This window comes from Ovis canadensis, chromosome 20 (genome assembly GCF_042477335.2).
Source record: "Ovis canadensis isolate MfBH-ARS-UI-01 breed Bighorn chromosome 20, ARS-UI_OviCan_v2, whole genome shotgun sequence".
In the NCBI taxonomy this organism is placed as follows: Eukaryota; Metazoa; Chordata; class Mammalia; order Artiodactyla; family Bovidae; genus Ovis; species Ovis canadensis.
In genome coordinates this window covers 39,538,976-39,566,604 of record NC_091264.1, presented here as the reverse complement: position 1 = coordinate 39,566,604, position 27,629 = coordinate 39,538,976, and the positions used below count along the sequence as shown (strand labels likewise).

The following is a 27,629-nucleotide window of genomic DNA, read 5'->3' as shown; positions in this document are numbered from 1 at the left end:
GATGCTGAAGCTGAAACTCCAATACTTTGGCCACCTCATGCAAAGAGTTGACTCATTGGAAAAGACCCTGATGCTGGGAGGGATTGAGGGCAGGAGGAGAAGGGGACGACAGAGGATGAGATGGCTGGATGGCATCACCGACTCGATGGACAGGAGTTTGAGTGAACTCCGGGAGTTGGTGATGGACAAGGAGGCCTGGTATGCTGTGATTCATGGGGTCGCAAAGAGTCAGACTGAGCGACTGAACTGAACTGAACTGAACTCCTGCATTGCAGGCAGATGATTTACCAACTGAGCCATGACGGAAGCCCAACCACCAGGGAAGTCCCATCATACTTGTTTCAGAGTGAGCATTATTAGTCTTCCATGCTTTGAAAGTAAGTCAACCACATTCATTCAATGATTCATGACCCTGTATCATTTACTCAGTTACTCCTAATCTCAGGTTAGAGTTTAGAAGAGCTGGCAGGTGGCTCCAAATGAAGCTACTATCACCGGAGCTAAAAGAAAGGATTGCCAAGTTTTGATGGTCTGTGCAGCTATTTGACACACACATATGTGGTTTTGTAGGCATAGGGAATCATGAGAAAAAGCTCAATGCACCACCCCGAGACCCTGCCCCCTGCCCCCAGAGTCAATGCTTCCAGTAGGTTCAGGGAACCACATCTATAAATTTAGCAACTCCCACCTTCTGGAATCCAGAATCCGTTATATAGGGAATCCGTTATATAGGGTGATGAGCTGAGCAGTCAGGAAATCCCACCCTGGACCCATTCCAGGCTATAGAAGCTTTGTAAAGGAGCCCTAAATTAAACACAAACTCATCTGCAACAGGCCCTTTCACAAATAACAAATCTGTAACCAGCTCTGACACTTTCTAACTATAGTGACCTTGGGCAAGCCACTTCCTTTCTTTTCCTCATTGGTAAACTGGGATCTCTCTCTCCTAAATTTGTTTCAAGGAGTAGAGACAACATAAAGAAACATTGCACTGCACCATGCCTGGCACATAGGAATCTTCAATATAGTAGGTATTCGTCAGAATAGCAGGTATTTTGTGTTGCAGTATGCCTTCACACACACGAGTGTATTGTTACATCCTGTGTAGTTAGGTTAATGTATCTAGACACAATGGTCCTCCAGGCCATGAGACATATCACAGCCACATAACTATAAATAGTTTAATATTTTCTTTTGCTTTCATGGGACAGAATTGTGCATGCATTTCATGAATTAATCTGAACCTCTTCAGCACAATGAGATCTGACGAATCAGTTTCTACCTGCCTGAAATGTTGCCCAGTTTCAATGAAATTCTTGGCACTTTATACCTGAACCTGTCTGTCTGGGTGACATTCTACAACTGCAGCCAATTCCAATCCCAGCAGGAGTCCATGCATGAAACTAACTAATGCCACTTTATAAAGGGCTTAGGGTTCCTGGCAACTCAAGAAAACAATATTGATGCCCTCATCTTGCTTAAGTGCAGGAATACCAAAGCTAAGATCGAACTCCTGGAATGAATCCTCTGGACAGGGTGAAATATACCATGGAGAATTTAAATTTTCTAATTCGAGAGCCATTACACTCAACATTGATTTTTACATCCTCCTCTTTTCTTCTTCCATATTTTATACAAGCAATTTGAGTCTAAAAGGAAAATGAGATTTCACCAACAAAGTTTTATTTCTCACAAAAAGTATGACCTACAGGCAACATTCGGCAGAGTATTTCTATTCCATCTTCAAGTGGTTTGGGGAACAGTAGCTCTCTCCCAGTTTCTGTGCTATGGATTGATCTTGAACCTCTTGGGAAATTCTCTTAGCCTCCAGAGAGCAGGTGCTAAGAATAGGGCAAATACATAGCTTCAAGTTACTGGTGAAAAGCAACAAATTATCTGTTCCTTAAAAATTAGGATGGGGGGTGGGGCAGGAACCTTCCTTGGTGGTCCACTGGCTAAGACTCTGTACTCCTGATACAGGGGGCCTGGATTGAATCCCTGGTCAGGGAAGTAGATCCCACATGCTGATTAAAGATCCTGCATGCCGAAACTAAGACCCACAAATGCCAAATAAATAAATAAAATACTTTTAAAAAAGAATTGAGTTTTTTCTTGCTTGCTTTTCTTAATTCTGGACTACAACATCATAAGTGGAAATAAATGTCGCTGCCCTTAATGCTGAGAAGGCAATGGCACCCCACTCCAGTACTCTTGCCTGGAAAATCCCATGGACTGCGAAGCCTGGTGGGCTGCCGTCTATGGGGTCACACAGACTCGGACACGACTGACACGAATTAGCAGTAGCAGCAGCAGCAGCCCTTAATTCTAATATGTCAAGACCAACCAAAAACTCGAATCAATAACCCTAGCTCTGATTGCCTTTAGGTTCTTACAGTCCCAGGAACCAGCTCAGCCTGGAAAGTTGGGAGAACTTGACTCTTCTCTGGGTGTGCTTGCCTTGAAATCTTGACATCTTCCATTACCTTTATTATAGATGACCATTCTTTATAATCATTATTAATTCACTCATTCAACAAACACTGGTCTGCTGAGTTATGGAGTCCTCACATAAGAGAATAGGGACAGTTTATTAGTTATCTAGATGGCTTGGAGCTTGCACCCTCCCAGACACTCTGAGGACACACCCTAAGCCCCAGGCTTAACTCAATCTGATCATCCAACCCAGGTGACTTCCAGCAGAATGTGGTTCCCCACCTTTGGGGACGTGGGGTTCTGAATGTCATGTGGGCTAACATGAGGTCTTGTTCTTAAATGCTAAGCTCCTGAGTACAACCAACTGTTTGTACTTTCGTTTACACATGGCCTGAGTTTTGCCTCAGCTCTGTGCACAGGTATGAGAAAGCCTTAAGGAATCCTTTCCTCATCTGCTTCTGAAGCACAGCATCCTCCCTTAAGTACTCACGACAAGGGCGGGGACTGCATTTGAGTTCAACATTCTATCTTTACTCATGTTCAGCATAGACCCCAGCCCTGGTAAGGCATTAATACTGATAAATGAGTGAGTGGATAAATGAACAAATGAACAAAATAGCCTTTGCTTCCCAGACTACTGGGAAGTCTATCCAATCTCACTCCACAGGGTCATTGTTCAGGTTCCTTCTCAGCCAGAACTACCAGGCCAGACCCAAGGAGGGCCTAACCCACAGGTTGCTCAAGGGTCAACTCTGTTTCCTGGTGTCAGTAGGTATTCAGTCAATAGTTATTATTTTGATGCAGTATTTGAAGTTGCATTAAGGCCATGCTCTAACTCCATCAGAAGAGACAAAGATGTGGTGGACAGAGCCTTGTAGCAGTAATCAGAAGCCCTGGGTTTGAGTCCATTTTGCCCCTTTTCTCACTGTGACTTTGACAAATCTCTCTTATCTCCAGCCCCAGATTTCCTTCATCTGTATGAAAGAAATCAATATAATGATATCTGCTTTCCATGGCTCACAGAGTGACTGCAGAAGTTGTATTTGACAAGGTATATAAAAGCACTGAGAAAACTGTCTAGCAGAAACATATACAGAAATATTTCAAGAGACAATTTGCCAACATTAATTAAATATCTCTAAGCCCAAGGTAAGAGAAACCCAAGTAAGATGGTAGGTGTTGTAAGAGGGCATCAGAGGGCAGACACACTGAAACCATACCCACAGAAAACTAGTCCATCTAATCACACTAGGACCACAGCCTTGTCTAACTCAATGAAACCAAGCCATGCCTGCGGGGCAACCCAAGACAGGCGGGTCATGGTGGAGAGGTCTGACAGAATGTGGCCCACTGGAGAAGGGAATGGCAAACCACTTCGGTATTCTTGCCTTGAGAACCCCATGAACAGTATGAAAAGGCAAAATGATAGGATACTGAAAGAGGAACTCCCCAGGTCATTAGGTGCCCAGTATGCTGAGTGCCCAGGAGATGGTGATGGACAGGGAGGCCTGGCGTGCTGCGATTCATGGGGTCACAAAGAGTCGGACACGACTGAGCGACTGAACTGAACAGAACTGAACTGAAGGCTTTAAAATAAAGTTTTCAAACTCTTTCGACTACAGCCCTTTGGAAAGAACAAATTTTACATCACAGGCAGGTGATACATTCATCATAAAACAAACATTTAACAAAACGGAACTTATGTTACTCTCACTTTTAGTTTGGCTCTCTTTTGTTTTCTTCTCTCTTTCTTCCTTTTTCTTAAATGCAGGTCATTAATTTCACAAGGCATGGTTCTGAATCTCAGGAGCACCTTAAAAATGTGATGCCCTGGCCCTCCCCACTGAGAGTCTGAATCAACTGTCTTGGGTGGGGCCTGGGCATCTGCCTTCTTAGAAAGCCCCAGGTGCTTCTATTGTACAGCCAGGACTGAGAACCACAGAACTGATGGTTTCTAGCTCACAGCTGAAAAACCACTCCATTTGTTTACATCTGGGTCTGCTAAACACTCTCGGAATGTCATCCCACCCCCATCCCGCTGAGGCGCCTCTGGTTGCTTGAATGGACCACTCACTTCTCTGGCTCAAAGTGCACCAGGAAAAACACAGCAAGCAGGAAGGTCAAAGCGGGGCCTGAGCTTCATGGGCGGCCTCTTTTGTCCTCCCCAGATGGCCAAGAAGGCCCACGAAGAGCAAAACCTGCAGGGGACTTGGAGTATTTCACTGAAAGTGAAGGGACCCTCCAAGAAGTTTTGCTTGAGTAGAAGAGGCTAAGAAAAAGTAAAGAGAAACTGCCAGACACCAGGCCTGCTCACACAGTAGAGGAAGTTGTGCCTGTGCAGAGGTAGGGGTCCCAGTAGAGCCCAGAAGACAAGTTGAGGGGTGTGGGGTGTGGGGAGGACTTCACCACCTAGCCTTTTCCTCCTTCCAAGTGTGAAGGAGGAAATAGAAAGCTTCTCCAGCCTCAGCTCATCTCTGCCCTCGAGAAAACAGGTCCAAAGCACTGCCCTGCTCACCTGGTTGGAGGCAACCGCAGCCCACCGAGAGCAGAACCAGAATGCAGAAGGAACCACAGACACAGGTGGTTCTGTGTCCCTGCCCTACCTACTCTTGGACACATGGATGGGATCAGGAAACCTGACCTGGATCTGTGTACCATGGGTTCAAAAGCCAAAGCTATGTCTGATGCATAGTCCCTGGACTGACTAACCAGACATTATACTAAGAGTTACCATTTACTGGGCAACTCTGTGAGCTAAGTATATTATATACACTATCCCATCCAATTGCACAACAGCATTTCAGACCTGCATTTTTAAGGAACTCACCCAGGGTCATTCTAGGATGCTAACACAAGTTGGTCCCCACTCCAGATCCCTTAATGTAGTTCAGGATCTCTCAGCACTACTGCCATTTGAAATGAAAATGAAAGTCGCTCAGTCATGTCCAACTCTTTGTGAACCCATAAACTATATATAGTCCATGGAACTGTCCACACCAGAATGCTGGAGTGGGTTCCCTTTTCCAGGGGATCTTCCCAATCCAGGGATCGAACCCAGGTCTCCCACATTGCAGGCAGATTCTTTACCAGTTAAGCCCCCAGGGAAGCCCAAGAATACTGGAGTGAGTAGCCTATCCCTTCTCCAGTGGATCTTCCCAACCCAGGAATTGAACTGGGGTCTCCTGCATTGCAGGGGGATTCTTTACAAGCTGAGTTACCTGGAAAATTCTTTACTGTGAAGGGCTATCGCATGCATTATACAACATCTAGCAGCATTTCTGGCCTCTACCCATTAGATGCCAGTGACATCTCTCTCCTTTCCAGCTATGGAAATCAAAAATATCTCTAGACATTGCCAATTATCTTGGTGGCCTGGGGGTGAAAGGGATGTAAAATCATTGCCCCTGCTCCTTATTAAGAACACCTGCTCTAGTCTCAACCACCCTGCGGTATTGTTTCCTGGGTGTGAAATACCATTCAGAACAGAGACGGAGCAAAGGCCAAATGCCGCTATAGAAGGGATAAGCAACAAAAATAGCCCCATCCTACAGTCATACAGTGGCCTCTCAGTGTCTGTGGGGATTGCTTCCAGGATCCTCCTGGCATACCAAAATCTGTGCATGCTCAAGTCCTTTATATACACTGGCACAGTATTTGCATGTAACCTATCCACATCCACCCACATACTTTAAAACACCTCTAGATTACTTACATTACCTAATACAATGTAAATGTTATGTGAATAGCTGTAAGTACAATGTAACTGTTTCATGTAAAATAAATGCTGTGTAAGTAGTTGCTTGGGCATGACAAGTTCAAGTTTTGTATTCTGGAACTTTCTGGGATTTTTTTTTTAACTTTTTGTTTTGTATTGGGATATAGCCTATTAACAATGCTGTGATTGTTTCAGGTGAACTGAGAAGGGATTTAGCCATGCATATACATGTATTCATGCTCCTCCCAAATTCCCCTGGGATTTTTTTTTTTCCCTGACTATTTTCTGACATTTATTTCAACTGACATTTTAAGGCTAGACAAGAAAAATTTAAACCTAAAAATTTTCTCTGACCGTTGGCCTCCTCCCTCCCATCCCCTGGCCATTGTGCGTCTGCATTATGCATTAAGCAGATTTCCCAATGGCAGCAATCCCTGCTCAATCAGAAAGATCACTTGTGCTTCTTCTGGCAGTCACACAACTCTTTAGAAGACAGCATTCCTTTGCCAGTCCTTAAGAAGTCATGATGACCCACCTTCATCTTCTAACTGTAGACATCTTTGGTGAGCTTTATGTATAATACCAATATATCATTTTCCTTAAATATAGTAACTGGTATAGAATAGATTGGTCAGAGAACCTGGGGAGATACTGGCTCACACCTAATGGAAGCTCTTCACTTGGATACTTACTTAGGACCTTATTAATGCCACCAGCTGCATTACTTGTATTCCTCCTATTGAATAAGATGATTGTTTCTCGCATGACCAAATATGTGGCCAAGGCTCTGGTAAAATTAATGATGATTCAGTTCAGTTCAGTTCAGTCACTCAGTCATGTCTGACTTTGCGACCCCATGAACTGCAGCACACCAGGCCTCCCTGTGCATCACCAACTCCTGGAGTCCACCCAAACCCATGTCCATTGAGTTGGTGATGCCATCCAACCATCTCATCCTCTGTCGTCCCTTCTCCTCCTGCCCTCAATCTTTCCCAGGATCAGGATCTTTCCAATTGAGTCAGCTCTTCGCATCAGGTGGCCAAAGTATTGGAGTTTCAGCTTCAACATCAGTCCTTCCAATGAACACCCAGGACTGATCTCCTTTAGGATGGACTGGTTGGATCTCCTTGCAGTTCAAGGGACTCTCAAGAATCTTCTCCAACACCACAGTTCAAAAGCATCAATTCTTCTGTGCTCAGCTTTCTTCATAGTCCAACTCTCACATCTATACATGACCACTGGAAAAATGATAGCCTTGACTAGATGGACCTTTGTTGACTAGGTGACTTAAAATGATTGACAAAATATACAATTCTATAAGATCGATGATTATAATAGTGTAACTCTAGATGTGGGAAGAAGCAACAAGAGGGAACCATTTCTCGGACCATATTTCAGGTTGGCCAGAGGCTCTGGCTACTGTTAACAGAGTCTTGTCCACTAACAGCACATTGAGAAGCCTGTCAAAGAAATCCTTGCCCAACCTGGGAAGGAGTGTTCCTAGCCTCATGAGACAAAGCAGTCACAAAATGCCTCCCAAATCATGGTCGAAATTAAGACTGAAAAGGAGGGGATTGTAAAAATAAAGAATGTTGTCCACCATCAATTCTATAAGGATTAAGTCATCAGCCACTTTGGTCACTGACCTATGCAGTACACCTCAAAAGGAATTCAGGGCAAAGATCAGGGTGAGGCATTTTGTGCTACAGAAAAACAGAAATTGACCCTCAGGTGGTTAACGTATTTTCAGGAGAAAATTTTATGAATCCAGCTTCTAGACTCTTCCCATACTTACAGGGCACTAAAACCGTCAACTAGGACACCTGTTCCTTGCAGATAGCAATAACTCTACCAAGATGTGTGCTTGATTGCATGTACCCTCTTCTCCAAAGTCACATCTAGACTGGCCACAACCTTCACCTCTTTGGAACAGTTCTCAGGCCTCTCTGAGAGACTGTCTCCCAGATTATAATGCTCAGGTTGGTTTGAATAAAATGTTCCATTTCTTTCTTAGCTTGACTGTGGATTAATTCTTTCACTGACATTTCCATCCCCGGCTGGTTGAACCTGATGAGGCAGACTCCATCCCCCACGCCGGCCCCCACAGAGAAGGCAGACTGTCTATCACTTTACAATTCACTAAGTAATTTTAGAGCCCTTATTTCCTTTTATGGCATATGAGTACATAGCAGGATCTAATCCTGAAAGAATTTATCCATATCAAAAAATATAAACCCTGTTGAGAGATCCATATATTTAGCCTTCTCCAAGAAATTGAGCCCATCTTTGCATGAAATGTTCCCTTGGTATCTCTAATTTTCTTGAAGAGATCTCTAGTCTTTCCCATTCTGTTGTTTTCCCCTATTTCTTTGCATTGATCGCTGAAGAAGGCTTTCTTATCTCTTCTTGCTATTCTTTGGAACACTGCATTCAGATGCTTATATCTTTCCTTTTCGCCTTTGCTTTTCGCCTCTCTTCTTTTCACAGCTATTTGTAAGGCTTCCCCAGACAGCCATTTTGCTTTTTAGCATTTCTTTTCCATGGGGATGGTCTTGATCCCTGTCTCCTGTACAATGTCACGAATCTCATTCCATAGTTCATCAGGCACTCTATCTATCAAATCTAGTCCCTTAAATCTATTTCTCACTTCCACTGTATAATCATAAGGGATTTGATTTAGGTCATACCTGAATGGTCTAGTGGTTTTCCCTATTTTCTTCAATTTGAGTCTGAATTTGGTAATAAGGAGTTCATAATCTGAGCCTCAGTCAGCTCCTGGTCTTGTTTTTGTTGAGCTTCTCCATCTTTGGCTGCAAAGAATATAATCAATCTGATTTCGGTGTTGACCATCTGGTGATGTCCATGTGTAGTGTCTTCTCTTGTGTTGTTGGAAGGTGTTTGCTATGACCAGTAACAGAAGCAGAAGATATTAAGAAGAGGTGGCAAGAATACACGGAAGAACTGTACAAAAAAGATCTTCATGACCCAGATAATCATGATGATGTGATCACTAATCTAGAGCCAGACATCTTGGAATGTGAAGTCAAGTGGGCCTTAGAAAGCATCACTACGAACAAAGCTAGTGGAGGTGATGGAATTCCAGCTAAGCTTTTTCAAATCCTGAAAGATGATGCTGTGAAAGTGCTGCACTCAATATGCTAGCAAATTTGGAAAACTCAGCAGTGGCCACAGGACTGGAAAAGGTCCGTTTTCATTCCAATCCCAAAGAAAGGCAATGCCAAAGAATGCTCAAACTACCGCACAATTGCACTCATCTCACATGCTAGTAAAGTAATGCTCAAAATTCTCCAAGCCAGGCTTCAGCAATACATGAACCGTGAACTCTGATGTTCAAGCTGGTTTTAGAAAAGGCAGAGGAACTAGAGATCAAATTGCCAACATCCGCTGGATCATCAAAAAAGCAAGAGAGTTCCAGAGAAACATCTATTTCTTCTTTATTGACTATGCCAAAGCCTTTGACTGTGTGGATCACAATCAACTGTGGAAAATTCTGAAAGAGATAGGAATACCAGACCACCTAACCTGCCTCTTGAGAAATCTGTATGCAGGTCAGGAAGCAGTAGTTAGAACTGGACATGGAACAACAGACTGGTTCCAAATAGGAAAAGGAGTATGTCAAGGCTGTATACTGTCACCCTGCTTATTTAACTTCTATGCAGAGTACATCATGAGAAACCCTGGACTGGAAGAAACACAAGCTGGAATCAAGATTGTCGGGAGAAATATCAATAACCTCAGATATGCAGATGACACCAACCTTATGGCAGAAAGTGAAGAGGAGCTAAAAAGCCTCTTGATGAAAGTGAAAGAGGAGAGCAAAAAAGTTGGCTTAAAGCTCAACATTCAGAAGACGAAGATCATGGCATCTGGTCTCATCACTTCATGGCAAATAGATGGGGAAACAATACAAACAGTGTCAGACTTTATTTTTTTGGGCTCCAAAATCAGTGCAGATGGTGACTGCAGCCATGAAATTAAAAGATGCACTTACTCCTTGGAAGAAAAGTTATGACCAACCTAGATAGTATATTCAAAAGCAGAGATATTACTTTGCTGACTAAGGTCTGTCTAGTCAAGGCTATGGTTTTACCTGTGGTCATGTATGGATGTGAGAGTTGGACTGTGAAGAAGGCTGAGCGCCGAAGAATTGATGCTTTTGAACTGTGGTGTTGGAGAAGACTCTTGAGAGTCCCTTGGACTGCAAGGAGATCCAACCAGTCCATTCTGAAGGAGATCAACCCTGGGATTTCTTTGGAAGGAATGATGCTAAAGCTGAAGCTCCAGTACTTTGGCCACCTCATGTGAAGAGTTGACTCACTGGAAAAGACTCTGATGTTGGGAGGGATTGGTGGCAGGAGGAGAAGGGGACGACCGAAGATGAGATGGCTGGATGGCATCACTGACTCGATGGACGTGAGTCTGAGTGAACTCCGGGAGATGGTGATGGACAGGGAGGCCTGGCATGCTGCGACTCATGGGGTCGCAAGAGTTGGACACAACTGAGCAACTGAACTGAACTGAAGAAATTGAGGGAAAGGAACATATAGTGAAATTCATATTAACCCTTAGCCTTGGAAGCCATTAGGAGAAAAAAAAAAACCCAACAGTTCTTGCTAATGCATTGTCTTAAGTAAGAGGCCGCATTATGTGAACTTCTGGGGGGAAATATCTGTTTCTCATACCTTGTCTCCTGCACATACTTCACTGAAACACAGAGAATTCTCACTAAATGTTGAACATTTTATGAAACAGCTATTTCATAGTAACCATAAATTATTTCATTAAAATTAAGGTAAAATTAACTGAATATAATAAAATTCATAAATTTGTAAAAACTGATACAATCAGTTTGGTATTTACGAAAGAGCTGAGAATGCAGTGCCAGGTTCTTCCTATCACTTAAAAAAAAAGAGAAAACAGAACAAAACTCCAATTTAACTGAAACAAATGTTCCTCAGAATCATCCTTTTCAATATATGCCAAGAGAACTAGAGCTATGCCATTAAAATAATATTTCATTGGATCAGGGAGAAAATTATAGGAGAAGCTTTTAAACAATTTTCCTTCAGCTTTTTACCAAACTGTTACACCTAATACACACTCAAAACTGGACTTTTCATATTTTAAAATACGTGCATGCTCAGTTGCTAAGTTGTGTCAGACTCTTTGCAACCTCATGGACTAGAGCCCGCCAGGTTCCTCTGTCTAAGGGATTTTCCAGGCAAGAATACTGAAGTAGGTTGCCATTTCCTTCTCCAGGGGATCTTTCTGACCCAGGGATTAAACTGTAGTCTCCTGCTTGGCAGGTGGATCCTTTACCTCTGAGAAGCCCAATGGGAATTCAAAATAAAGTAGCTAGCTATGGTTGCTATTAAGGTCACTCTTAAAACACTCCTGAGAGGACAGGTTCATTTGCAAAAGCCCAGCCAAAGGGACTATCACTACTTGGACATATAAATTTTTACATGGCTTAAAAGGAATTTTAATACAAAACGATCAATAAACACTCTTAATAACATAAAGAGCCAGACACTATGGAGCACTGATTATGTAAGGGACACTGATCTCAGGGTTCTACACACACAAATCTTACTTCATCTCCATCACAGCCCCATGAGGTACCTGCTCATCATATCTTCATGTTAGGGTAAGAAAATGGAGGCCAAAAGAGATGAGTAATTTGTCCAAGATCACAGTTAAATCAAGATTCAAGCTAAGGGTGTACTGAAACTTCAGGTTATACAACCTGAGCAGGGGGGAAATGGAATTTAGGGAAACAAAGGCAGAAAAGGGATATGTAATTTTTCATGCTATGTGCTATGGAATCCCAAAACTAAAATGGATTTTCAGAAATCATTCTCTTCCCCTTGATTCTGTATAGATCTTTTCACATAAAAACTTAGGTATCAGGCAATGATACCTAATTACCAATATTACCTATTGGTAATGACCAATAGGGTAAGTGACTTTCTGACTATCTTTTTTGCTGGAAAACACAAGTCTTTTGTTCATTTTGCTTTTGGTAAAAAAATACAAGGGGATGGAAACTGCCTGGTACAGAGGACATGGAAGGGGAAAAGAAAGGCTGATTTTCTCCAGCCCCCAAAGCTATAAGGTGTTGGTACGTGTTAAGTCACCTCAGTCGTATCTGACTCTTTGCAACCCTATGGATTGTAGCCCACCATGCTCCTCTGTTCACGGGATTCTCCAAGCAAGAATACTGGAGTGGGTTGCTGTGCCTTCCTCCAGGGGCTCTTTCTGACCCAGGGATGGAACTTGAGTCTCTTATATCTCCAGCATTGGTAGGCAGGTTCTTTACCACTAGCACCACCTGGGAAGCCCCCAAACCATAAGCTATGACAGAGTATAATACTCTGTGCTCAGTTGCTGTTGTGTCCAACTCTTTGCAACCCCATGGACTGTAGCTCAGCAGGTTCCTCTGTCCATGGGATTTCCCAGGCAAGAATACTGGAGTGGGTTGCCATTGCCTCCTCTAGGACCAGTTTTTGTTTTTTTTTAACACATGCACCAGAGCACAAACAATCAAATGAAGGCTGCATTTCAAAGCAACTACTTTACAAACCTAAACACATACTCTTTACTGGATGACCCCTGTAGAAGTGCTAGTCCTTCAAGAGGACTTTCATTACTTTAATGGACATACTTCCTATAACAACCCCAATTCTCCACCCAAGTTGGCTCCACACAAGCGTTTGGCTGTTTCCCAACTGCGGAAGGTTTGCCATCACAGAGGCAATTCAGTCAACGTGTTGCCAACTCTGAAGGCAACTCCAAAGCAGGGCTCCAAAATTATTCTCGGCAATGACAGCATCACTAGAATTAGTACACAGCTTGCCACGATGAGGGGTGAGGAAGAAAGGGTGAAACACGAATTTATTTGAATGTATAAATACTTAGGTACTTATTCTAGCATTTGGATAAAGAATTGGAAGAATCAGCTAGCTAGATGTCCAAGTGGATAAATATGCTACCGCAATAATGATACTGCAGATTTTGGTGCAAGGTTCTGACCACCCCCTGATGGAAAAAAAACTTGTCCTGAAATGATACCTATGAAATTGAACAGATCACTTTACTGTTAACTTGCATACTTATTGATGAGCTTTCCTCTTCATGAAGAAAAAAAAAATGGGCCCAACATATTAAAGAGTGAAAAGTGAAACTGTTATTTGCTAAGTTGTGTATTGTGTACAACTCTGGGAACTCGTGGACTGCAGTCTGTCAGGCTCCTCTGTCCATGGGATTTCCCAGGCAAGAATAATGGAGTGGGTAGCTATCCCTTTCTCTGGGGAATCTTCCTCACCCAGGGATCAAACCCAGATCTCCTGCATTGCAGGCAGATTCTTTACCATCTGAGCCAAATACTAGATGCCAAAAGTCTTTGGTCCTCCCAGGAAGCTCAAATCTCAGTATATACTAGAAGATGGACCTATATCTACAGCAGAAAAGAAAAGGAGTAGAGCGTATTCCCTCCCCCTCCCATTGCCCCTTAAAGCCCAGGAACCTCCTCAGGGAAAAATCTACTTAACAGGATTCCCAAGGCCCTAGGTCTTCCTGAATTAGTTGTTATATCAAATAATTAAGGTAATTACCACCCATAATTAACCATATAGAATATATCAATATAAGATGTCAATATTATTTAACTAGTAAAAGACAGCCAGACACCTAAGACAAACAACAGGAGGAAAAAACAAGAAGATAAACCAGACAGTGCACTGGTCATTTGTTTATATTCAGACAGACTCTAGAATGCCCATTCACTGAGGTCCTGAGCAGGCTAGCGTCCCACCAGGTGACCTGGTCAAGGGTGCAGCAACTCAGGGGTGGGTCCAGGCTGTGGACCTCCTAAGAGGGCAGTCAAGGGCAGCCCACCTTCCATGCAGGTAACTCCTATTCACTCCACTAAAGGGAGCCCTCGCCAACAGAAGCAATCCAAAAGTATAATACTCATGTTTACTAGACCGTGGAATGCAACGCATTTGTGGGCGGTTCGTTTGTATGTGTGTACGCTGGAACCTTCCTGATTTTCCTCCAGTTTTTACTCAGAAACAACCTCTCACAAAGTACAAAAGAGGAGGAAGCAAGCAGCACATGTGGATCTAAAAAGTACACACACTTTTATTATGAGTTACGCACACACACACAGGTAGCGCTTACCTATACAATTTGAAAACTCACTCCAGAGCTATTCTGAGCTATAAGCCCAGACCCTTCTCATCGGATCCCTGGGCAAAATCACTTCTAACCCAGCTCAGAAATATGAAATGCAGCCCTAAGCCTGTCCAGTCCACGGGTCTCCCTTTCATGAGTCTGTGCCTAAGGGCCACGGATGCTTAGGACACTGCGGTGCCCACGCAGGTCTGCCAGGTGCGCCCCTCTCTGGTTCCCCTGGTTAAGTTGCCAACGCTGCCCGAGCTCGCTAGGTGGAGGGTCCCTACCCAACCCCGTCCAGGGTGGCCCTTCTTGCTCCCTCGCGAGGATGTCCTCTTGAGATGGCCATGACCCCACCGAGTGGGCTGCGTCCCCTAGGCCGAGATGTTCCCTGAGTGCCCGCCCTACAGCTCCGCGGGCCACCTCGGACCCCCGCCGCGGCGTTCTAGCTTTCCAACCCCCCATCCTCCAGAACAGAACCCCGGGTTCTCCGCACAGCTCCGCTCCCCGCGCCCGCCCTCTCGGCGAAACCCCCTCCATCCTTTCCCGGAGAAGTCACTCGCGTCGCCCCACCCTCCACTGTCCGGGGCTCCCCTCCCTGGGGCTTGTCTCCCGCCCCGCCCGCCTCGGGCTTCCTCTCTCCGCACTCCCTTCCAGGGTTCTGCTCCCCTCCGCCCTGCGGAGGGCGCCCCGAGAAGGCCAACTGGGCAGCCCTCATTCCGCACCCCTGGGGACCTCTTCAACCTCAGGATCCTAGTCCTCCAGGATGGGGTCTCGGGACGCCCCAACTTCGAGTTCCTGACCCTCTGCCTCGCCTTCAGGGCTCCTGGACGCCCCAGCACCGGGGGCATGTTGACTCCCCGCCCCCGGGCTCCTCCTCTACCTCGCGATGCTCCTCCGGGGGCCCCCACAGTCGCGATCTTGACATCCTGGTGCTTGCGCCCGGGGGCTCCCCAACAGCCGGGTCCTGACCGGCCTCCCTCCGCGCACCGCGCCGCCAGCCCAGGGACTCACCGGCAGCGGCGGCCGAGCCCGTGCACGCAGCCCAGCCCGCACTCCCGGCCCAAGATCCCGCTCCCAGCTTCCTGCAGGCGGCGGTGACTGCGGCCAGCGCGGGTCGGAGGAGCGGCGGGGAAGAGGGGCCAGCCGGGGGCGGGCTCCGCCCGGCTCCGCCCCTTCCCGGCCCGGGGGCGGGATGCGCAGACCCGCGCACCCACCGCCGCCGCGAGTGCTGCCGGCGAGGAAGTTGACTTACGCCTCTTCCTTCCAGCTGGGGGTCAGGCCCGCAAGGCCCCCTTTCGGCGGCTGAAGGCCCGAGGGGACTGGAGAAAAAGAGACTATAGTCAGCCGCTGTCCTGTTCTTTCCGGGGGTGGGGGTTGGGGGGGGGGCACAGCAGAAGTCTTTCCGGAGGGGGAAAAGCAACAACCTACTCCTTTTAAGACAGAATCCAATCTGTCCACTCTTAACCACTCAAATCTGCACAGTCAGGGTCATTCTGCCCATGAAATCATGTTATGACTTGCCGAGGAGGTCGACTGTCGACACACACTTTCACACCCCTGAGATCCATCCTCGAAGGACTCCCCTATGACTTACACACCATACAAACACACCTGTCACACTGACTGGCCGGCACCCACTTCTATACCCCCATCTCCTCTAGCAGGTTCCGATAACCAGGACCTACGTACACAAGGGATGGAGTGGAGGTGCTCAGGAGAGGAATTTCCACGTTTGGTCCTCCCCAGACTTGTCCCCTTCCTGCATTGCTCTCCATGTTTTACCATAAGGAAAATACCTTTAAGATATTGGAGCACCGGGGAGCATGGTCCGGTGGTTAAGACTCCTTGCTCCCAATGCAGGGGGGCGGGATACATCCCTGGTCAGGAAACTAGATCCCACATGCCACAACTAAAACCTGGTGCAGCCAAAACAAAAAAAAAAAGAAAAGAAAAAAGAAAAGATAATAGGAGCACCAATTAACAAATCAAATTGGCTTTGCTGTTAAAAAATCAGTCTTCATTATCATTATCTGGACAAAAAAAAAAAAGGAGACTCATCAGATCTGGGAAGATGACCTGCGCTAGTGTTACTTTAAGAGATTCCTTTAATTCACTTCATGACTCTGCTGAGACAGGCAGGCCCAACTCCTGTCTGTTGAAACCTGGCACTTTTCCATTATATACCCTATGAAACCACCTATATGTGGAATCTAAAAAAAATATACAAACTATTTGCAAAACAGAAAGAGACTCACAGGCATAGAAAACAGGCTTGTTCTAGATAGGCATACGGGATTAAGGGATTCAAACTACTATGTGTAAAAATAGATAAGCAATAAAGCTACGCTGTATAGCACAGGAAATTATAGCCATTATCTTATAGTAACTTATAATGGAATAAATTCTGCAAAGATACTTAATCACTATGCTGTACACCTGAAACAAATGTAATATTGTAAATCAACTGTACTTCAATTTAAAAAATTGAGATCAAACTAAAAAGAAATAATAAAACTTACTTTCCTAAATACTGCTGCTGCTGCTGCTAAGTCGCTTCAGTCATGTCGGACTCTGTGTGACCCCATAGACGGCAGCCCACCAGGCTCCCCTGTCCCTGGGATTCTCCAGGCAAGAACACTGGAGTGGGTTGCCATTTCCTTCTCCATAACATTAAATTAAAAACATTTTAATTGTAGTAAAATATGCGTAATATCCCTGGAGGAGGGACTGGCAACCCACTCCAGTATTCCTGCCTGGAGAATTCCAAAGGCAGAGGAACCTGGAGGGCTACAGTCCATAGGGTTGCAGAGTCAGACAGGACTGAATCAACTTAACACCTCATGCATAATATAAAATTGACCACCTTAATCATTTTTTAAAATGTACAGTTCATTACCGTACATAAGTGCTTTCATATCTTTCATGCCTTTTAAAACTACTTGGGGGACTTCTCTGGTGGTCCAGTGGTTAAGAATCCACCTTGCAATGCAGGGGCCATGGGTTCAATACTTGGTTGGGGAAATAAGAGACCGTATGCCATGGAGCAACTAAGCCCACCAGCCGCAGCTACTGAAGGCCCTGTTCTCTGGAGTCTACATACTCTGGAGGCCGAGCACCACAACTAGAGTCCATGAACTACAAGGAGCATCCCACACAGCCAGATAAATAGAATACATAAATACTAAAAAACTACTTGCATCTCATACTGGCTCCTTTCATTTCCTACTCTGAGATGCTGTCTCACTTCGATTTGGGCAGTACAAGTGACACTTTTGTAACTCTGGAAAAAAGAATGACCTTATTATTTTTGAATCATTGTAAGAGGCTCTTGGATCTTTCATAAAAGGGATGACATAAAATTCATATTTTAAGCCAAGAAAAACTTTAAGCATAAAACTTTTTCTCTGCCCTTTGACCTCCTCCCTCCCGTCTACCATTCTTTGTGCAATGGCATTCTGCATTAGCCAGACTGCCCAGTGGCAGAAATACCTGCTCAAACATAAACATCAATTGCTCTTCTCTGGATGACAACCGCATAAGTCCTCAGAAGATAACATTCCTTTGTCAGTCCTTCAGGGATCACCATGATCTGCCACTCACCTCGTACCTGCAGACATCTTTGGTGAACTTTGAGTATGATGACAACATATCATTTCCCTTAAAGATAGTGATGGATGCAAAACAGACTGGTTAGCGATCTGGGGAGATACCGGGCTCTTCACTTAAATACTTATTTATGACCTTATCAATACGACTAACTATATTACTTGTATTCTGCCTATTGAGGAGCCTGGCAGGCTACAGTCCATGTGGTCGCAAAGAGCTGGACACGACTGAGAGACTTAGCACAGCACACTGTACAAGATGATTGTTTCTTGCATTACTAGACGTGTAGTGATGATTAGCTGACTTGAAACGACTGATCAAAGATACAGTTTTATAAGATCAATGATTATAATAATGTAACTCTAGATGTAGGGAGGGGCTTCCCATGGGCACTTATTGTAAAGAACAGGAGACATAAGAGATGTGTGTTCTATCCCTGGGTTGGGAGGATCCCCTGAAGAAGGGCCTGGCAACCCACTCCAGTATTCTTGCCTGGAGAATCCCATGAAGAGAGGAGCCTGGTGGGTTATAGTGCATAAGGTCACACAGAGTTGGACACGAGCGAAGTGACTTCACTCTTTGTGACCCCATAGACTCTGTAGCCCACCAGGCTCCTCTGTCCATGAGACTCTCCAGGCAAGAACACTGCAGTGCATTGCCATTCCCTTCTCCAGGGGATCTTTCCGACCCAGGGATTGAACTCATGTTTCTTACGTCTATTGCATTGGTAGATGGGTTCTTTACCACTAGTGCCACCCAGGAAGGCCCAATCTCTCTTCTAGGTAAATATTCATAGTTCCTGACTGAAGAGTTACCAGTGGCAAACTGAAAAAAAATGATAAAGTGACCAAGTAGGAAAACTTCATATTATTAATAAAATGATATGAATTGCCAAATCCCAGCAATATTTGATGTGTACACATGTCGATTTTAACATTTGTTCTGAAATGAGACTTGAATGTATGTAATTGGATTGTATATAATTGGATCATGGTAATTGAATGGCAAATTAACCCGTGGATATTAAAATATGAAGCCTTTTCTCACTCTTCAGCAGAAATTTGTAACTAAGGGGACTTCCCTGCTGGTCCACTCGCTAAGACTCTGTGCTTCCAATGCAGGGGGCTCAGGCTTGATCCCTGGTCAGGGAAGTAGGTCCCGCATGCCTCAACTAAAGATTCCTGCATGCCACAACTAAGACCCGGTGCAGTCAAATAAATAAATACTTAAAAAAGAAAAGAAAGAAAGTTGCATCTAAGAAGGCTCAGAGTAAATGGCCCAGATGGTTCTCCTCTTCAAAGGTCCTGACAATTGTGTTTCTTCCATTCACTTTGCTCCTAATTCTTAATCATTTTATCCTGGGATGGGAGGCAGGGGAGGGGGATGGGAAAGTCAGAACAATTGAACTTCAAAGACTGATGTCAGAAATTTGGAAAAGTAAATGTTTTCCAGTCTATCCAACTCTGATTCAATCCAGACTGGGTTCTAAAGGAAGATTTTGGAGGGAAATTTCTCAGAATTTATGGCTAGAAGAGGAAAGCCATGTGAACTTACCCAGGATGGAAAACTGATGTTGAACCTTTGGACTTTGCCACTCCCTCGTTGGTGTGTTGCTAGGGAAGGTATTAATACACACCCTCTCATAGCTCATTTCAGTCAATCATCTATCATCTAAATTAGGCTGATGAGCAAATCCATGCAGCATCCTCTGTTGAACAGCTGAGACTCAGAGTCCCCTGCCGTGGCAGAGTGTTCAGTCCATAACATTTTAGCCGATTTCTGTCTAGAGGACTTATCCTGGCTCTCAGTTCCTTCAAATAGGATGAAAGATGAAAAGGGCAATCTTGGACAAGCAAGGTAACAATCGCATTATTCATACTTGATTCTGGCTTGGTTTCAGAGTTTTAATGATTTAATAAAGAAAAAAAAAGTCAATACATCAATTGACCAGTTTAATTCAGCTGGTGTTTACTGAATCTCTTTTTACAGCTTAGCGGGAAGCTAGAGGGAAGAACGGCCTGTCCAGATGAGACTGGTATGGGGCAGATAATTTGGAGTCTTCTCCATATTTATGCCTCTCTGAAAGAGCTCAGGGACCTGGGTGTTGGGCCAGGTTTAAAGCTTTCAGTCTGGTTGAGGGTGACCTTTGGTCTAATGAGACATGGCATCTTTTTCTTTTTTTGAGACGTAGCATCTTGAGCTGACTTCTTACTTTGTTACCTCATTTTGCAATTCCCTATCTGCTTCTTTACCGCCTGCACTGGACTGTAAGTTTCTAGAGAACAAGGTTTATGGACATGCTATTAATTGCCAGACTCATGTTACCTAACACATAGTACAGGCTTGACAAATACTGCTGAATAAATGACTAACATGCGTGCTTTGTCGCTTCAGTCGTGTCTGACTCTGGACTCCATGAACTGTAACCCGCCAGACTTCTCTATCCCTGGGATTCTCCAGGCAAGAATACTGGAATGGGTTGCATTTCCCGACCCAGGAATGGAACCCATGTCTCTTATGTTTCCTGCATTGGCAGGTGGATTCTTTACCACTAGAGCCGCCTGGGAAGCCATATAACACGGAAGGAAGGAAGTAAAGTCGCTCAGTTGTGTCCGACTCTTTGCGACCCCATGGACTGTAGCCTACCAGGCTCCTCCCATGGGATTTTCCAGGCTTTACCGTCTGAGCATATCTGGAATTCAGTCCATGATCATTTACTCCAGAACCCTTAGAGGATGCTAAAACAATCTAGAAATGAACTAGAAGGGCAAGCACCCCAGGCATGAAGAAAACAGTTGAGGAGAAACACATTCCTATCTAGGAGAGAGGAAGAAAGAAGGACAAAGGACGAACAGAGCTAATTCTGAATCCTTGGTAGGATGTGCTACAGAAAAGACAGCTCTTTTTCTTAACTGTTGAATGGAACTGAAGTAAAGTGAGATGTAGGCATGTAGCCTTTGGAAGAAATATCCAGAAGAATTCCAATTAAAACAAAAATCTCCTCCTTCACTGGCCTCCCAACTAACTTGAATTTCTCTCATTACCCTTCCCACCAGCCTGGAATCCTTCTGCTCCGAGGACAACAGGGGGGAACCCGAAAGCCACTCACTCAGGTGCGGGACCCAACTTCATCAGGCCTGTCTCTCCAAACACTCCTGAGAGACTACAAGAATTATGGAGTCTTGCTAACGCCAACCAAAATTTCTAGCAGGAAGTTTACAAGGCAAGTAGTCTGTGGGTAAGATATAATGACTGAGGGAGGCCTGGCCAAATTAACTAGGGTCCGTGCATGAGACAGGAGACCCAGGTTCCACTCCTGGGTCCGGAAGATCCCCTGGAAAAGGAACTGGTAACCCAGTATTCTCACTTGAAAAGTTCCCTGGACAGAGGATCCTGGCGGGCCTACACACCATGGGGTCACAGAGAGTTGGACACAACTGAGCGACTGAACAGCAACAAAAACCCTCATAATGATTTTTCTGAATGGTGATTTTGCCAGAAAACTTAATTTTCCTTTTCACAGTTCTCAATATTTTTCAAAAATAGCCTTAATAAAATAAATACACAAATGAATGCTATTGCTCATTATTCTGGACCTAAGTATAATTCTCATGGGCTATAATTTATAGTAGATTATTACAGGATGGAAATATAATAAAGTTAATTGTAGCCATTGTAGAGTGCTTTGTGGGTACCTTGCTTCTGAGCTTATAACAACAACAAACAAGAATCTTCATTCTCTTTTTAAAATAGATATTAAAGAGGTAACCTGCTCAAGGCAGTCATAAACCATGTCAGAATCACTCCCTCATCAGTGGAACCACAGGACCAGGTGACAGGGAGGTCAGTCTCTTCGGGCTCAGATTCCAGGAACCCAAGGTTCTTGCGGGGAACACGAGTGCAATTGGCAATGTGTCCCTTCTCTTCACAGCCACTAACGGGCAGGACTGTCTCTCCTGACCAGCTCCTCTGGATCCCTTCCTCCTGCACTCCCGTTTAATAGTGCATTCACCCATCATTAAACTGGGGCTGGAGGACAACGGTGCCAACTGATTCAATTTTACTGAGATTGAATCCAGTAAACTATGCAAAGAGATGAGGCTTGGCTGTTTTAAGCCTTTCTCTCCCATCATTCTCCTTCTCTTCTCTTTAGACAAATCCAATTAGCCCAACCCTTCCACATTTCTGAGAAGGGGCCAGCAAATTGTTTAGGTGAGAAGGGAAGTACCTTATTAGGATGCCCTGAGGACACTGAATAAGATTTAGTCTGGGTCAAAGGGACGCGTGGCAGTTTTTCAATATGCAGCATTCTATTCTTAATTCCTTCAGCTATTCAGAAATGATTTATTGAAAATGACCTAGACACTAAGCACTTTGGTAAGACCTAAAGATAAAGAGATGAGCATGACACAGCCGTCACCCTTCATCTCTCGGTGAGGACTCACTTAAACCAATAATGCCCTCCAGCATTACAGAGGCTGTAGGAGAGGTGCCCTGAACGTTATGGGAAAAGCAGAAGACAGACACCTAGCCCCCAGTCACCTAATTTGTGTTAAGAGGGTCAGTAAAAGCTCCAAGGTGAGCCATGAGGTATGAGGTTAAATAAACTGATAAGACGGGAGAGAAGCATTCCAGCCTGAGGGTACAGCAGGTGGGAGAGCACAGAGGCTCAACAGCCCGACTGTGGAGGGAATGGCAATGGCTAGTGTGTAGGCACACATGGGTGCAACCCCTGCTCACACTCCTCAATGGAAGGAGGCGATGGTACCATGATCGTTCATGCGCTGGTACCAAAACAATCAAGTAGTTTTTTTACTGTTTGTAGCTATCAGCACGGGCTTCCAGGTGATGCTAGTGGTAAAGAACCCACTTGCCAATAAGAGACATGGCTTCTATCCCTGGGTTGGGAAGACCTCCTGGAGAGGGTATTGGCTGGGCAAGGCAGGGCAGGGAAGCTCTTCTTACCCATGGCAACCCACTCCAGTATTCTTGCCTGGAGGATCCCATGGACAGAGAAGTTTGGTGGGTTATCATCCACAGGGTCGCAAAGAGTCGGACATAACTGAACCGACTTAGCATGCATGCACAGCTATCAGCACATATGGGATATAAAAGAAAGTAAAAGCAGTTCTTTGTTTTGGGCATGTTCCAACTTGTATAAGGAGAAGGCAATAGTACCCCACTCCAGCACTCTTGCTTGGAAAACCCATGGATGGAGGAGTCTGGTAGGCTGCAGTCCATGGGATCACTACGAGTCAGACACGACGGAGCAACTTCACTTTCATTTTTCACTTTCATGCATTGGAGAAGGAAATGGCAACCCACTCCAGTGTTCTTGCCTGGAGAATCCCAGGAACGGGGGAGCCTAGTGGGCTGCCGTCTATGGGGTCGCACAGAGTCGGACACGACTGAAGCGACTTAGCAGCAGCAGCTGCTGCAACTTGTATAAAACCCTCACAGGAAGAAACGCTGGGGGGTAGCTCTTCTTACCCAACCAGTTCCTCTAACTCACATCACAAGACTCGATGTCAGCATGCCCAGAAGCAACATGGTCCACACCCAGAGGAAGCAGGGGTGGGGAGCCATCTCTCCTCTGGTACTCTCTGTCTCTTCTCTTCTGCCTCATTTCTTTGGTCCATTTAAACTCTTTTGTTGCCTCCTCTCTCTGCTTTGCCCAGGGTCCCTCTTCTTCTTGCACAGAAGCTTAGGGAGGTTGTCAATCCCTCAGTTCCATCCACTTCTGCTGCTGGACTGAATGAGGGCTTTAGTCAAGTGGGTGGCAGACCGAGGCCATGAATGATCAAATGATCAAACGATCAAATGACCTGTCAAATATCTGAAAGATCTTCAGAACATTAATGTGGCCTTAGTTCAGCTACCTGGCAACAAAGCACGGGAGAATTTTAAAATGAAGTCTGTCAATGAGTCTGCCTTGGGAAGCAGGCTCACCTTGGTGTTGAGTAGACTATGGGGATGGGGAGAAACTGGAGAAAGAAAATCCATCCTCTGACCACATGGGAGAAGCCATGGTGGTGAGACTGAAGAGGTAAGCAAGGGTCACTTTATGAAGGACGTGGTATGTCCTGGCAAGGAATTTGAACTACACAATGATTCTCCATCCAAGTTAGGAAGAGGGCCAACCCCCGTCATCAGTCACTGCAGCCCCTCTTCTGGTGGGAGCATATTATAGCCTTCAGGTGTATTGAACACTATAGGAGACAAAATATTATAAACAAGGAAATTGCATGAGGAAGTGTTTTGTTTTTGAATGGTCTTTCTAGCAGCAGGGTGGGAGAAGGATTTGAGACTAACAAGGCTGGTGGCATGAGAAACTGGGACAAGGAGACCAGTTAGGAAGCAACTGAGGTCATGTAGACAGGCTTGAAGGAAGACAAGAGTATTTTGAATGAGGAGCAAACACCGGCTTCGAGAGGTATTTAGGAGGCAAAATCAATAACATTTGGTGAATAATCACAGGTGGGAGTTGGCTCCCTGTATTCCCCAGGCCACTGTTCTCATCTCACTGTGTCTGAATGATTGATCTATCTTCCACGGTTCTCCATAAGGGCTGGAACCCTTATGTGTCTCATTCCCAGCTCCATGTCCAGCACAAGCCTGTGCCTGATATGTACAGGTCTTTAAAGACAATCTGCTGAATGGATGAACAAATGATTGAATGATATAAAGAATGACTCACACATGGATGCCTTACATGACTGGATGGTCAGTGAACCCATCAACTGAAGGAGGAAATACAAGAAGAGAAAGTTAGGGTTCAACGTTGCAATTTTATTTTCATTATGTTGGCTTTGAGGTACCTATGGGGAATCTCCAGGAAGGTTTCAGCTGCAGGGGAGTCCTAGGCTGGTGTAACAGATTAGGGAACTGTCAGTGAATAAAAGAAATATTCACACTGAAGTATAGAAGGAAAGAAGAGAAAGAAACTTTTTCTAAACAGAAGGCTGATTTTTTAAAATGTGTCTTTGCTATTGTTTTTGTTTTGTTGAGATCTAATCCACATACCATAAAATCCACCCATTTGAAGTATAGTTATGCTTTTTTGTATATTCACAAGGTTGCGCAATAGTCACAACTAACTCCAGAACATTTTCCTCATCCTCAAAAGAAATCCTGTACGTGTTAGGAGTTACTCCTCTTTCCCTCCAGCCCAGGGCAACCACCAATTCTCTTTCGGTTTCTATGGGTTTTCCTACTGTGGTTATTTCATATAAGTGGAATCATACAATATGTGACTTTGTGTCTGGTTTCTTTCACTCAGCGTAACGTTTTCAAGGTTTATCCATATTGTGGCATGTGTCAGTACCTCATTCCAGAGGCTGGTGTTTAAGCTTGAGCAAAGTTTCTTGCAGTCCCATCCTTAACTTAGAAAAAGCTCTTGGACCTTTTGAATAAATCCTTCAAAGTCCAGGTGATGGGTCCCTTCATTAATCCACATAATTTAAAAAATCTTTACTTTGAGAGGAGACATAGAAAGTATTCTCAGCCACTCCCTGTCAGTGTCCCGGACTCTTCGGTCCACAGGGAGTTCTTCTACCCCTGACTCACAGCGCACTCACCGGGCGCCCTTTATAATCAATGCCTGGATCTGTAAATTCTTCCTGTCTCACTCAAACCAGAGTGAAAGCTCCTGGAGGCAGAGGACAGGGAGTGTTCCGTGCTGTATTTTCCTTTTATTGTTTGCAGCATTTGGCACACAGTTGTGCCGATAGAAAACAAAATGGCACTTAAATAATCCCTCTAATTGCTAAAAAATAAAGCTTCCAAGGACACTTTGCTTTTAACATGGGCTTTTACTGTTTTTTTCATAGACTCTGGACAGACCACTCTTAGATTAAAAGCCCAATTCATGACTGTTTTCCATCTGCTGGGAACTGGTCCTCTTCTTTCCCCATTCCAGACTAGACTGGTCCAGCTGCACTGGCTGTTTAGGGCTGGTGTCCATTCTCAGTGATTGATGCCCATCTCACATCAGTTGTTAAGTATTTTCAACAACGTTCCTGCACTACAATCTGCATCGACAGTAAGAGGCTCCCAGCAGCTACTTTTTTTTTTTCCAATATGACAAAACCATCCCGGTCACAGGTAGATTGTTAGGAAAAGGAACCTGACCCAAGCTTTGCCAGTTAGAATCCTTTCAAGAGGAATTTGGATCTGGCTCATCTTGAGTCTGTGTGATATTTAGAATGACAACAAAAGGTAAATTTAGGAGCATATAAACTGGAAAACCAGACAAAGACAGACTGAACAGATGAAAGAGAAAACAAACCAGTTGAGGGAGTCCTACAGAGAAGAGCCCACAAGAGAAGGATCTAGAGTCTTGCGGCCATATAAGCCGCTGGTTCTAATTCATTCTTGCAGGCTGGTTTCATCTTTGCCCTTGCTGCTGCTGCTGCTGCTGCTAAGTCGCTTCAGTTGCGTCCAACTCTGTGCGACCCCATAGATGGCAGCCCACCAGGCTCCCCCATCCCTGGGATTCTCTAGGCAAGAACACTGGAGTGGGTTGTCATTTCCTTCTCCAATGCATGAAAGTGAAAAGTGAAAGTGAAGTCGCTCAGTCATGTCCGACTCTTAGTGACCCCATGGACTGCAGCCCACCAGGCTCCTCCATCCGTGGGATTTTCCAGGCAAGAGTACTAGAGTGGGTTACCATTGCCTTCTCCTATCTTTGCACTTGGGTTCTCTGAAATGTCTGTGTATCTTTATGTGTTGAGTTAATTTATTGAGGTACTATTATTCTTGTTTGAGGGTGGGGAAACCAGAAAGGAGAAGAGCTTGTGTTTTATTCTTTTATTTATTCTCTCCCCCACCCCCTCCATCCCACCGACTCCCACCCTTTCAGGCAGGCCTGTGATCAGCTGGCATGTACCTTTGCGGCTCTAGCAGCTGTTAGATATTTTAATATCATCTTTGCTTTTCAAACCCACATTCCTGCACCTACACACACCCTATCCTTCAGTTCCTGCAAGCACAATGGGATGGAGGATCCGAACCAGGTTTCTGTTTGAATTAAAGCAAATTTACTAAGGTTCCATCTGTTACACACTGGTGTTTTGATAAATCTCTCTATTTAGCTTTTGCTAGCTCATGGGAATTTCTATTCAGTTCAGCTCAGTTGCTCAGTCGTGTCCCACTCTTTGTGACCCCACAGACAGTAGCACACCAGGCTTCCCTGTCTATCACCAACTCCCGGAGCTTACTCAAACTCATGTCCATGGAGTCAGTGATGCCATCCAATCATCTCATCCTCTGTCGTCCCCTTCTCTTATCTTCACTTTTGTAAGACCTCCAAGAAATAAAAGTCATGAATTTCTCTTATTGGTCACAAAAAGACTTCTAAATTGAAAATGATTTTGATACAGACAGCAGGAATAGAAATTGGAAGAGACTTTAGGAATCACTCCATGATTTGATGGATAAGAATACTCAGGTCCGGAAAGCTAAAGAAACGTGAGTGATATCACACAAGTGTGTCTGAGTGGAGGCGGTGGCCTCATTTTCCCTTCAGTCGTCTTTTGCTTTAGCATTCTCTCTCCTTCTCGATCTCACACCTGTGGTTTCAGGCAAATATGAAAACACATTATTTAATGATGAGAGAAATATTAATTAATGCTTATACTACTTACCCTAATAAATATCACTCGCAGGGAGAGATAAC

General features: G+C 44.7%; 1 protein-coding gene and 1 long non-coding RNA gene across 5 annotated transcripts in view; one reads left to right on the top strand and one right to left on the bottom strand.

The window, feature by feature from the left end:
• Positions 1 to 15,805, bottom strand: part of PAQR8 (progestin and adipoQ receptor family member 8) — a 43,138-nt gene extending 27,333 nt beyond the window's left edge. For 2 of the 4 annotated variants that reach the window (XM_069564684.1, XM_069564683.1), the window contains exon 1: positions 15,359 to 15,515. The gene's annotated coding sequence lies outside the window, so the exon portion shown is untranslated. Of the gene's footprint in view, positions 1 to 15,358 lie in introns of all 4 variants that reach the window. The other 2 variants (XM_069564681.1, XM_069564682.1) reach the window with 2 other exon arrangements.
• A 3,839-nt stretch (positions 15,806 to 19,644) lies between these two features.
• Positions 19,645 to 21,526, top strand: LOC138425201 (uncharacterized). The gene is made up of 2 exons (XR_011251118.1): positions 19,645 to 19,810; positions 21,010 to 21,526. It is a non-coding gene; the product is annotated as an uncharacterized lncRNA (long non-coding RNA).
• The last annotated feature ends 6,103 nt before the right edge of the window (positions 21,527 to 27,629 follow it).